This window comes from Heterocephalus glaber, unplaced genomic scaffold, assembly GCF_053883595.1.
Source record: "Heterocephalus glaber isolate CG9 unplaced genomic scaffold, H.glaber_assembly_v1.0 deba00000470, whole genome shotgun sequence".
NCBI classification, from domain to species: domain Eukaryota; kingdom Metazoa; phylum Chordata; class Mammalia; order Rodentia; family Bathyergidae; genus Heterocephalus; species Heterocephalus glaber.
This window is the reverse complement of record NW_028258145.1, coordinates 9,809,940-9,822,151: the sequence shown is the minus strand read 5'-3', so window position 1 is coordinate 9,822,151 and position 12,212 is coordinate 9,809,940. Positions and strand designations below refer to the sequence as shown.

At 51.7% G+C, this 12,212-nt stretch overlaps 1 protein-coding gene across 3 annotated transcripts in view; it reads right to left on the bottom strand.

The window, feature by feature from the left end:
- Nck2 (NCK adaptor protein 2) overlaps nt 1-12,212 on the bottom strand; it is a 115,008-nt gene that overhangs the window by 83,353 nt on the left and 19,443 nt on the right. The gene's annotated exons all lie outside the window — the stretch shown is intronic.

The following is a 12,212-nucleotide window of genomic DNA, read 5'->3' as shown; positions in this document are numbered from 1 at the left end:
AGCTCTTTCACGCACGGACAAGAACATCTGTTTCTGTTACTTTCTAAAGACCAAATGCAAATATAGGTGATCCTCTGAGTACATGGCCAGTAACCAAGGTCTACATAAAGCTGTGGCAGTGACCAGGCTGACACAAGGCACTACGTAAAGGAATCGACACCTACTCTGACACCAACTAATCTTCCTCACCAAGACCCCACAGCCCACCTGGAGCGGCTGGCACAGCGCTGGCCTCTTCCAAGTTTATCGGCCCCAGAGCACGTGAACTAGCCCCTTCCACAGACTCGCACCTGGCCTCATAGGTGAGCCAAGGCCAGGCCAAGATGGCCTCTGAGAAAGACATTTACATTTCTTTTTCACCTCCCAACACTGCCCATCAATGCCAGATGACAATGGCTGGTCCCTTGCTCCCACATAGCTGGTAACTTTGTAAGAAGTGGCCACATGAATACAGACGCACGATGACCCTGAGAAGCCCAAAGATCATCTGCAAACCACCAGAAACAAGGAAAAGACTCTCCCTCCTGCTCTTAGAGTGTGTACAGCCCTGAAGATGTCCTGACTTCAGACTTCCAGCACCCCAAACTATTCACAGATGGAGAGGAACTCTGCCCAGGGATGGACCACACTCCAAGTCCCACCTGTTTCTGAGTTACAGGAGACTGAGTTAAGATTTTATACTTCGAGTTGCTGCTGGACTGGGCTAAGATGTGGGGAGAACACTGGTGTGGGGGAAGTGTATTTTGCATGTGGGAAGGACATGAAATTGGTGGGGGAGCAAGGGCAGACTGCGACGGGCTGCACTGCGTCCTCCCACAAAGCTAGGCCGAAGTCCTAACACCCCAGAATGGGACCTTAATTTGAAACAGGATCCTGGCCACATAACTACGAAGATGAGGTCACACTGGAGTAGAGGGGTCCTTCTCCAACGCGACCGGAGTCCTATACGGAGAGGAGGTGATGATGCCACATGAGGACACAGCCACCCAGGGGGCGATGAAGGTAGAGCTGAGTGATGGGGCTGCAAGCCCAAAGCCTGGATGATGACAGCAGCCAGGAGAGGCTGGGGGAGGCCAGGAGGACCTCTCAACCTCCTGCACGTCTGTGGCTCCAGCCAATCAGCTGTGGCACTTTGCTTCATCAGCCCTAGGAAACAAATACAGTTGGCTTCTGGGACTGCAAGGACTCTTCCCAAGCAGGACCGCAACCAACCTTGGAGACTCTGACCCGCGATGCTGTCACCGCACCCCCCAGCAGCTTTCCAGGGTCTGTGAGGCATCCAGAAGCCAAACTGGGGATGGACAATGGATCAATTTCCTGTAAACTTTGACAATTTGGGGGCTTTTAAAATGACAAGGCCTCACATGGAGGGTGGCAAAGTCTCTACCGGGAGAGTAAACGCAAAATCCAAACACCTGCGCTCAGATGAGCGCTTTTTACATCTCTGGGAAAGAAAGACTGCAATTATCAACAGGCTCAGTGACCACAAAACAAAGTCCTCTGGAGAAATAAGAAAACCGACTCAGTCACTTACATAAAATTGAAAGCTTTAGAAGAGAGAAATCAATAGAAGATCATCTCTGACGAGTGTGCATAAAAACATAAACATCTCTGGTTTCCTAATCAGGACAGGTACAGCATGGTTACCTGAGACATGATGTCCCATTGCTGTGACAAACACCTGAGACAACCAACTCAGACAAGGCCACCTCTGCTCAGTCTGGAGCCCTCAGTTGGCGGAGCTCTTTGGACACTGAGCACAGCATGGCCAGGAAGTGAAAGTGACAAGAAGAGGAAGGGCCTGAGGTCCCTCCACCCCTTCAAGTTTGTGACCTCCATGACCTAACATCCTCCCACCAGGCCCTGCCTCTTAAAGGGCCCACCACCTCCCAACAGAGCCAAGCTGGGTCCACACAGGGAATACATGGGTCTCAGGGAATGCTCAAGATTTAAGTTATAGCAGATGCTGATGACAGTGGAAGTGGGGAGTAAGCAAGTAGAATTGCTATCCATGCAACTTTTCTGAGTCTGAAACCCTTCCAAAATTTCAGTTAAAAAAAAACCACAACATAGTCAAAATAAGAGTAACATCATTACCGTCAGTAACAATGATGAATACACATAGCTTTGTACCCATAACAGACAGAAAGCACATGATGTACAGAGTATCTTCCACAGCCCAAGCACCACCCAGAGATGGTAAGGATTAAAGCAAAACCAATACATCCCACAGGTCCTGACCCTCGTGCTGTATTCTGCCTTGCACAGCCCCAGCCCCACCAGAGTAGGAGAGTGTGGTTGGTGTGGTCCCTCCCTCTCCATCCTCACCCTCACCCTGGAGGCAGGAGAATGAAAACACTGGGCTCAAGGCAGGGGCTATGCTGCAGGATGCTGAGCCTGCAAAGAAAGCCCAGACCAGGCTTCTGCTCACAAAACTCTTCCAAGGACCTGGCCTCAGCCTGGCTAGGGTCTGAGTGGATCCCCAGGAGTCCGTGCCGGAAGCTCCACTCTCAACAGGGCCATATGGTGGGGTGTGGCCTGGGGAAGGGAGTGGGCACAGAGGGTGCTTCCCTCCGAAGGGATGGAGCAATTTTCACCATGCCCAGATTATTGCGCAAGAGTGAGTTGTTATAAAAAAGCGAGCCTGGCCCCTCCCACTTACTGTTGCACCACCAACCTGTGTCCTCGCCAGGGCCTCCTCACAGCCCCACACCACAGCCGCAGGATCTCAAGGGACTGAGCCTCAGTTGCTTCGTTACAGTGCCAGAAAGCAAACTAGCACAGGCCCTGCTGGAAATCCCGGCAGTGGCCCAAGCACCCCAGCCCAGTCAGTAGTACAGGGCTGACTGATGCCACCCACCTTCCCTATCCTTCAAACACACAGGTGGAAAGGAAGCCTCTGTAGCAACACCCCAAGAGGCTCCCCAGGAGGTGGGGATACGAGGTTCCTGCTAGGCCACACAGCATACAGAAAAGCCTCACTGCCTGTGCCTTTCCATTGTTAAATAGTCACAGGTTGTTCTAAGGAAAAACCACAGTGGAGGCTTCAAACCCTGAGCAAGTTCATCCTGCTTCCCAGCATTCCTTCCTGCAGGAGGCAAACAGGCTGGGAAGAATCTATAGCTTCCTTCTGCAGCACCTGGTTCTGCTATACCAACTATTGGCTGAAACCTCTGCAAACTGTGAATCAAAATAAACCTCTCCTCAACGGTTGTGAGTGACTGATACTGCGTCCCAGAACAAGAAAAGACAGACCCCTTCCTGCAACATGGACAGCCCCTTCTCACCAAGTCCCTATGGGGTGGGAGCAACGGCCTCTCCTGGGGCCCCTTTGTAAGGCCATTGACCCACATGAGGGCACCACACTATCAACCTCATCACCTCTCAGGCCAGCACTTTGGGGTGCAATCCCCATCAGTTCTCGGCGTTGTGCAAGTATAGGTAACAAAAATGTGGGTAACCCTTATTCAACACCCACAAGACAGTGAGGTGTGGTGGGACACACCTGTAATTGCAGCACTGGGAGGCGGAGACAGGAGGATCACTAGTCCAAGCCCAACCTGGGAAATTTAGTAAGACCCTGTCTCAAAATAAGAGGTAGAAAAAGGGATAAGGATGTAGTTCAGTGGGAGGGCCCTGGGTTCAATCTCCAGCACTTCTTAAAAAAAAAAAAAGGCTAGATATGATATAGAGTTTAAAAGAGAAAAGGGATTTAAGGATGAACATTAAAATTGAAACCCAGCCACCAAATGAAAACGTGCTCCCTTTGGATAAATTTACACATATGAGAACCATATTATGGAAATAAAACACACATGATGGGCATCTAAAGAATCCTAGTAGGCCCCATCAGCTAGCCACTATGAAAAGTCAAGGTTCTGACAGTGAAGATTCACTTAACCATTCCAGCCACCACCTGCCCTGAAAGCACAAGGTCCCAAGTTTGATCCCTGGTATAGAAAAATAAAATTCCAATATTCGACAATAGTTATTATTCTTGATGAATCTTGCAACCAGAATATTAAAATAAAACCATGCTTGATTTCAAATGCAGCCCAAATGTGTGTGGTGAAAATCACACGAGATGAGGAGAAGGCCAAAGTGTCCGGACGGAAGCTAGTGGTTTATGACGAGTAGATCTGAACTAAAAACAAGGGGCACAAACACACAGTCCAGATGCACTCCACTGCAAAGCGTGTGGGTTCACAGAGTCAGCATGGGGGAGTAGCCATCTTGTAGGTCCATGTAGCCGGGGGGACCCTCCTGGTGTTTTCCCCAGGTCAGTCCCTGGTCTTCTGCAGCTCTGGAGATTAACCCCATCCTTGAGGAAGCAGAACGCACGAAGCAGGGCCCTCTCGGGGATTTCCATGCTGTGCACAAGTGTGCCTGGCTGAGAGGGAGCCCACCACAACCCACACCATCAGGAATGGAGCTGTGCTCTTTGCTGTTGCCCACCACCCACACCCACCAGAAGGAGAGGAGCAGCTCCCCCTTCCACCTGCACCCCAAGCTCAGTGCAATTCACATTGGGGGCCCCTCGACCAGGGCCTGGGTCGCACCACGCCTTGGGAAGCCTTGTCCTGTGAATGCAGTAGCTACAGCTTTGCAAATGGTGTGAGGCACTGAGAAATTACACAAGAATCTCTCAGTGGTCATCAGATGCCCTTGCCCCAAAGCGAGTCCTGCTCTCTGACCTGGATATGTCTGAGGGTCCCCAAGGGCTCCTCAGTAGAACTCAGGCTCCGCTGGGTGGTGCTGGGGGTGGACACTTGCTTTAGGAAGGAGGGGGATTAGTTATCAGGGTGGCGCTACAGGACAGAGCATCGGTGGCTTTACAAGAAAAAGGAAGAAGACCAGGAGAGAGAGGCACTCTCATGTGTCACACACCACTTCGTGATATTCCCACCCCCTGGGACCCGGCTGGCAAGGACCCACCGCAGATGCCACCCCTGGACCTCAGACCTCCAGGACTGTGAGCCTGAATACACCTCTTTCCTTCATAGCTTACCCTGTGTGACCAGCCACAGAGCACCAACCAAGGTACCATTTAATTATATTAATACAAAAAAGATTCAGGGCCCTGAGCTTGAGTCTTTTTTGTTTTCTTCAGGAATAATTCTAATAAACACAATTTATTATTACTAATCATTATTGTTGTTGCTGTTATTGTTATTGCTATTTTGGTAGTAGAGATTGAACCCAGGGTCTTTGCACTGAGCTTCATCCCCAGCCCTTTATGTTATATTCGGTACAAGGTCTCACCAAGTCACTAAGTTGACCAGACTGGCCGCAAACTTGCCATCCTCCTGCCTCAGCCTCCCTGAGTGCTGGGATCACAGGCATGCACTACCACGCCCAGCTTACTATTAGTTCTTAATAAAAATTATTCTCAGTGCCTTCTCATTGAAAATACTTTAAGGAAACTGAATTTTCGAGTTTGAAAGAATTCATTCTTACAGTACACTCGGAAAGCCTTTTTAAACTGTGGTCTCGAGCATATAGAGTTCAGCCCGAGGGCAACTTCCTGGTCTGAGGAGGACCAAGCAGGACCCAGGGGTCAGCTCAGGGACTAACACAGTGGCCACATTCTGTCACCTGGGCAGCTGCTTGGCCAGAAGTCCCGACCAGACCAATGGCTCTCTTGGACTGGGCTGCCAGCTCCAGCTCCGGGTCGAGCACAACACAGACCCCTCCCCAAGGCCAGCAACAGCACACAGTGGTGCAGAGGCTGCTGCTTGTGGGGAGAGCTCACAAAGCAGGACTGGGCATTGAGAGGTGAGGGTCCCCAACATCCCCAAGCCTGGACCCAGCCCAGGGCCTGCAGCACCCCCTTGACGGGACTCCTGCTTCCAAGACCAATCTGCACTCTTGGTCCTTGCGGCACAGCTGGAGAAGACAAGAGAGAATAGGCGAAGACGACAAGCAGGACACCGGAGAGACTCAACATTTAGAGCATGGGGACAAGCAGAGGCAGTTGCCTAAGGAGCCCGCTCTGCTATCACTGGGATCTGCAGGGCACTGCAGGGCAACCTGCTCTTCACACGGACCTCTGCAGGCCAAGGTCCTGAGTTTCCCTGCTCCACACAGAGTGAGGAGCCCATCGTCCACCCACAGCATGCACCCCTGGGATGCGGGGGAGGCTCCCAGTGCTTCTGCCCAGTGCCTGGCGGGAGAGTAAAGTGGGGTCCCTCCCTGCTGACATGGTCCCTCTTGCTGCTCCCGTGCCCCTGTCACATTCCCCTGTCACACTCAGCTCTGTGTCTGCAGCTCTGGGAGGCTTGGCCTCAGCATATTCTTCATGGCCCACTTCCACTCACCCCCCCAGAGCTACCTCGACCATACTGCCATGCCAGGCGGTGCCAGGCAGGGCTGGCTGACATCTGCCCAGGGGCTGAGAGTGGGGAGCCACTTTCCAGGCCCTGCAGGCAGGATTTTTGTCACAGGCCTGAGCAACACAGAAAAGCAGGAGGATGACAACCTGGTACCCCACCATCTCTGCTGTGGCTACAGGAGGAAAGGCTCCAGGGGCACTGCCCTGACTCAGCTTCCTGCCAGGGGAAAGCCCACATCCTGGTCCTGATCGCCAGCCCTAGGAAAGGTGACTACTTTCTTGGTTGCTGATCTTTGCCCCTCCTGTCCTTCATAGCCCCATGACCCATCCTCACATGATACACCAGGGTTTCTGTTGGTCAAGACAGGTGGGCAGGGGAAGCAGAGCGCATCCCAAAAGGAAAGATATGTTGCAGTTGAGTCAAAACAGAGCCTCGAGGGCCGTGGTCTTCCTCAGAGTCACCTGCAGGTCAGGGCAGAGCCAGCCCTGCCGGGGCAGCTGGGTGAGTAGAGGAGGAACCAGCCAGGCCGGCCCGGGGAGGAGGGCAGCTGGCAGCCATGTCAACCGTCACCAGCCAGACCCTGAAGAAACTCACAAGTTCTTCCTTCTTGTCACGTTCAAATTGTCACTGAAGTCCCAGGTGAGCCCAAGGACAGCCCAGCCCAGCATGGAGGTGGCTCTGCACAGGAAGCAGCAGCTAAGCCCACACCTGGGGGCCAGGGGGCAGGCTGGAAGACAACCACCCCGAGCCGTGGCAGGCTTGGGGACACCATCTCACCCTGCCCAAGCCTTCTCTGCCTGCTTCCAGAAGACACTGAAATTTCAAGACCTATGCAGGAGCTGTGGAAATGACAGGTGAAGGCAGGAAGCTGGGCACGCTCTAGAAAATGCAGGGTACATGGCTGCCAAGGCTGGGGCAGAAGCTGAGTGTCCCCACCCAGGACAAAACACAGTGTCCTGGAACCAGCAGGGCAGAACTGGGCTGCCCACACCTGCTGTCCCTGCGCCCTGCCACATGCAAGTGCCCCAAACCAGAGCCCCGGGGTGTGGTTCCTCAGGTGCTTCCCAAGACCCCTCGGTGACTGATGGCCTTACACTGGGTTTGGGGAAGCAAAAGGGAACCCTGACAACCAGCCAGTCCAGCCCTCTCATTCACTGACGAGAGCACCCTAAGCATGGTTCCTGTACACAGAGAACAAAAATTCACATCAGAAGGATCCATGAGACTCGGGGCAGCCTGGAAAGCCAGCTGGGATCGGGCAGGGGTCCTGTGGCATTGTGGGGACAGAAGAAGGAGGAGGAAAACCAGGCTGGGGGATGGGGGGTAGCCAATCCCCAAACTGTTGTAATTGGCTGATTCTGCTTCTTTGGAAAGCGGCATGGAAGAGACTGCACCTCTCTCTACAGCAGAAGCTACTAAAGTTATGCCACAAAATAAAAAATAATGAATCCTGCACTCTGGGAACCTGACGAAGGAGGATCATAAGTTCAAGCCCAGCCTGGGAAACTTAAGAACTTAGCAAGACCTCGTCTCAAAATAAAAAATTTAAAAAGGCAGAGGGAGTGGTAGCGCAAAGGCTTTGAGTTCAAACTCCAGTACCAAAAATAGTAATAACAATAATAATAATGTAATATTTAATCCCAAAAGGAGATAAGAAAAAACATATCAAAATGCTACAAAGGCAAATGGAAAAAATGAATAAGTCAGAGGACACATAATCAAGTTCAAACAAAACCCATTTGAAACTAAACTTTAAGATTCACATTCCAATTTAAAGTAGTGTCAGGAAATTACATAACACCTATGTCTGGAATCTGCTTTACATGACCAGAGCAGGGGCAGGCAGTGGAGGCCAGGAGGACTCAGCACTGGCTGGCCAGTGACACGGATGCCAAGACTTGGGATGCTTTGCATTTTGAAACTTCGGTTATAAAAAGTTAAAACTCCACATGGAAACAAGCAAATTCCCCTCGAAGCAGCACCCAGGGCCACCAACAGTGCCAGTTCTTAGCAGAGGACCATCACAGGAGCACTGCTCTCTGCCACTGCCATTATCACCACTTTGCACAAAACTGGGCTGAACTCACATCAGAAACAGGGCCTGAGACAACAGGGCTGACCTGGCTTCAGCTGCATCAGTCCTAGAAAGCACTTTTCCAACTGAGCCCCAGGAAAACCTGCTGGGGCTGCAAGTCCCCGAGACTAAGCACACAACTTGCAGAGAAAGGCAGCTCCACACACAGCCCCATACCCACAGGGGCATGATCCCAGGGCTCCACCTGAGTCCTTCCCACAGCTGTGCAGTGTTGGCCCAGCACTCACACACACCCTTCCAGGCACGAGGTCACCTCCACCCAAGTCCCAGCACCCGACACTGGGTACATGCTCCGTCCACCTGCTACGCTGCTGTTCAGATGAAGGGTGAGAGAACCTGTGTGTGCTCCTGGGCACAGACTGCCAGCGCGGGCTCAGTGGCAGCAACATCACCCTTACAGGCAGAGGCTTTGGCTCTGGAGACATGGAGGCCCGGGGCGGGGGGGGGGGGGGTCGAGGATGCAGAGAGGAAAGAGGACAGCTTTCCGAAGTTTGGAGAAGCGCTGCTGTGTGTGTGGGGGGGGTCTCTACCTAACCCGAAATTGCCTGCCCAGTGGGCTCCACGTGCAGCATGGATGCCACAGCCCAGGAGGTGGGACTGGAATAAGGAGGGGACCCTTGGTGTGGAGAGGCAGGAGCAGGAGCTGGCGCTGAGGGATCTTCATGTGTGTGGGTGCTCAGAGTGCACAGTGGAGACCAGAGGCTGGGGTGGCCCCAGCGAGTGAGGGTCCAAGCATGCAAGGAGGGAGATGGCCAGTGTGAGGAAAGCCCTGGGCCGTGACCGAGGGAAGGACCTGCTGGATGTCGAGGAGGCCACCAGGAAGCCTATAATGCAGAACTGGAGCCCGGGACAGGTAGCAGGGCAGAGGATTCGGGCTCAAAAGGTGTATGAAGCTATTCTCAACGTGTAGACAGAAGAAGCCAGTTCCCAAGGGAACCATCCTGGGGCAGGCCCCGTGCTCCCCCTGTCCTGTCCCCTACAATAACAGCCACATGGTGAGCCACGGTGACCCACAGTCCAGACTCAGTGGTAAACTGAGCACCCACAACCTAAGGCCGGTCCCAGGAGGGTAGGTGTGGATGAAGGACAGACCGGTCCCTTGGGGACCTGGGCAGCTGTCCCTAGGATGGAAGCCAAGAGGGTAAAGCCAGACCCAGGACGTCTGCTCCCTTGGAAGGAAGGACTCTGTCTTCCTCTCTCTCTATCCTGGCTAAACACAGGCCATGCTGGGGCCCCAGTGCTCTTCTCTGTTAGGCTGTGAGGTCTCCTTTGAGACCAAGCAAGCCCAGTGTGGAGCTGAGTCCACATCTAAGTGTGCCAAGGACCCTTGAGTGGCCACCTGGAAGGCACCAGCTGAAACTGCTCACACAGTGCCCTCCAGGGCACTGTCTCCACCACCCTGGAGACCCTGCTCGGCCCCAGCAGGGTCGGAGGCAGGGAGTGGTAAGGAGCCAGAGCTCTCCAGGATGCTGTGTGCTCCCGGACAACAGTGCCACAATGCCTCATCAAGGGCAGGGTGGGAGGGAACGGAAAGTCAGCTCCAGGAAGCTGCCCAGTCAACTGCAAGGAAAACAAAGATCTGAACACCAGGCAGGCTGAAGAGAGGAAAGCAGGGCTGGAGACAAGAGGGAAAGGTTTATGGTCTCAAAGCAAGCCCAACAGTCTGTATTTGAGGAACACAGCTTTTAAAAAAATTGTCTTTTACTCCCAAGAAAAAAACACATTGGATTCTATGTAAGAACATGATGAGACGCAAGCACAAGGACCCGAGTTCGATCCCCGGCACCAAAAAAAAAAGAACGGGAACTACTCTTGAAATGTCTGCTCAAATTCTCACATTTTCTACTAGAAAGTCAGAATGAAAAATGTGGAGATCAGAAATCATGATATTAACATGACTGCCAACGGCAAAAACTGAAGTGTGCAATCTAAAGCACCAAACTATTTAATACAACATAGTTTAATACCCACAATGACTTCCTTGGATATCTGAAAGTATCTTAAAAGGCTAAAAATACACTTTCTAAAATAATGTTTTTCTCAACCCATTACAAGATTTCCAAGTTGAAAATAAACATGAATTCAGATCACTGGTCACCAACGTCCACACTTCTGGCACCATCCACCACCCACTACAACATCACATGTAACTCAGCATCTGCATCACACGGGATCACTTGACAGATCAAAAGTCTTCCTATAGAGCTGGGGATTTAGCTCAGTGGTGCCACCTGCCTCGCAAGGGCAGGGTACCGAGTTCGATTCCCAGTACCAAAAAAAGCCTTCCTAGGGCAAATCTACACACTCTGAAAATGGTGGATTCTGCAACCTTCTCCTTCTAAATAAACTATTTTACATGTTCATCTCTTCAAACACACGCATACAGACATCTTACCTTAAATTTCAGGCTTAGTTACTGAGAAATGCTACTCTCTCAGAGATGTGCATCTTGGCTCTCAGGAAGATAAAAGCCAGATGCCAACACCTGCCTTTAAACAGATCTTCACATGAGATAGAGCGACCAAGTATGCCTCTAAATGAAGTCATGCTCTAACGGAAATTCCAATCAATCATGCTCTCAAACTTTAAAGCATTTTGTACAAAGCCACATCCAGATATTAAAGTTTTAAAGATTCTGATTCTTAGAAACTCTTCCACCCATGCCCCACATACATGGCTCCAAGAAGGTTCTTTTTCCTATTCTCTTTGAACTTCGAAATATTCCTCTTCTTCGCTTATCAGTGTTTTACTCCATGAAATTAAACAAAAGCAAAAATGCTTAAGTAATGCCACATGCCAGGTGCTATCTCAGTGTTTGCTTTTGGTTGTGTTTTGGCCCAGTTTGTTTGCAGTGCTGGGGATGAAGTCAGGGCCTCACATGTGCTAGGTGGGCGCCCACCCAAGCTGTACCCCCAACCCTAGCCAAGTTTTAACTTTTTAATCCAGATAACTCATTTTCCAGTGAAGTCAACTGGGGGCACCAAGAGGGATGTAATCAACCCAAGTCACACAGGGAATGGTGAAGCCGGAATCCGAACCTAGGAGCTCGGGCTGAAGATATCTGGATCCAGAACCAGAGAGAAACCTAAAAAGCAAGCATTAAAACAACAAGGCCAGGGGTTGAAGCTGGGCTGTAAAGAACCTGCCCAGCACACATGAGACCCTGCATTTCATCCCAGCCCCGAAAGAAAAACAAAACACAACATAACCTCACACAACGAAGGAATAGAGGCCAAAGACTGCTTTGAGAACCGGAAGTCCCTGCTGTCTTTCTGGCTTCCCCCACGCTAATCTTACTAATACTGCTCCCGGCACACACTCCGTTCCCAAGGCCCCCTCTGAGCCCACACTGGTCAGGCTTGGACAGGTGGCCCTGGACTACAGCTGGGTGTCCCTCCAGGGCCACAGGCAGAGCACTGCGGAGCCACCCGGGTTTCCGGAGGGCAGCCAAAGGGGCGGGCTCATTCCACACCCAATTCTTAGAAACCCTGCAGCAGAGTCTTATCTCCCACAGCCCAGCTGTGCCTCCGTGAGTTCTTCAGAGTCACACTTAGTGTGTTCCCTTTACACCAGTGGTATCTCTGCGCTTCCCTAGAAATGTTACTATATTTTTCCTCCATTTGCTTCCTGGGACCTAAAAACTGGGGCTTTACCAGCACAGGCAGAGTCATGATTAGTCAGTCAGACGAGGGCAGAGAAGGAGGTAAAATAAGAAGGGTCTCAGTTGCTCCTTGCTCTAAATAGCACACGGCCAGCTGGGGCAGGGCAGGGCTACCATATCCCAG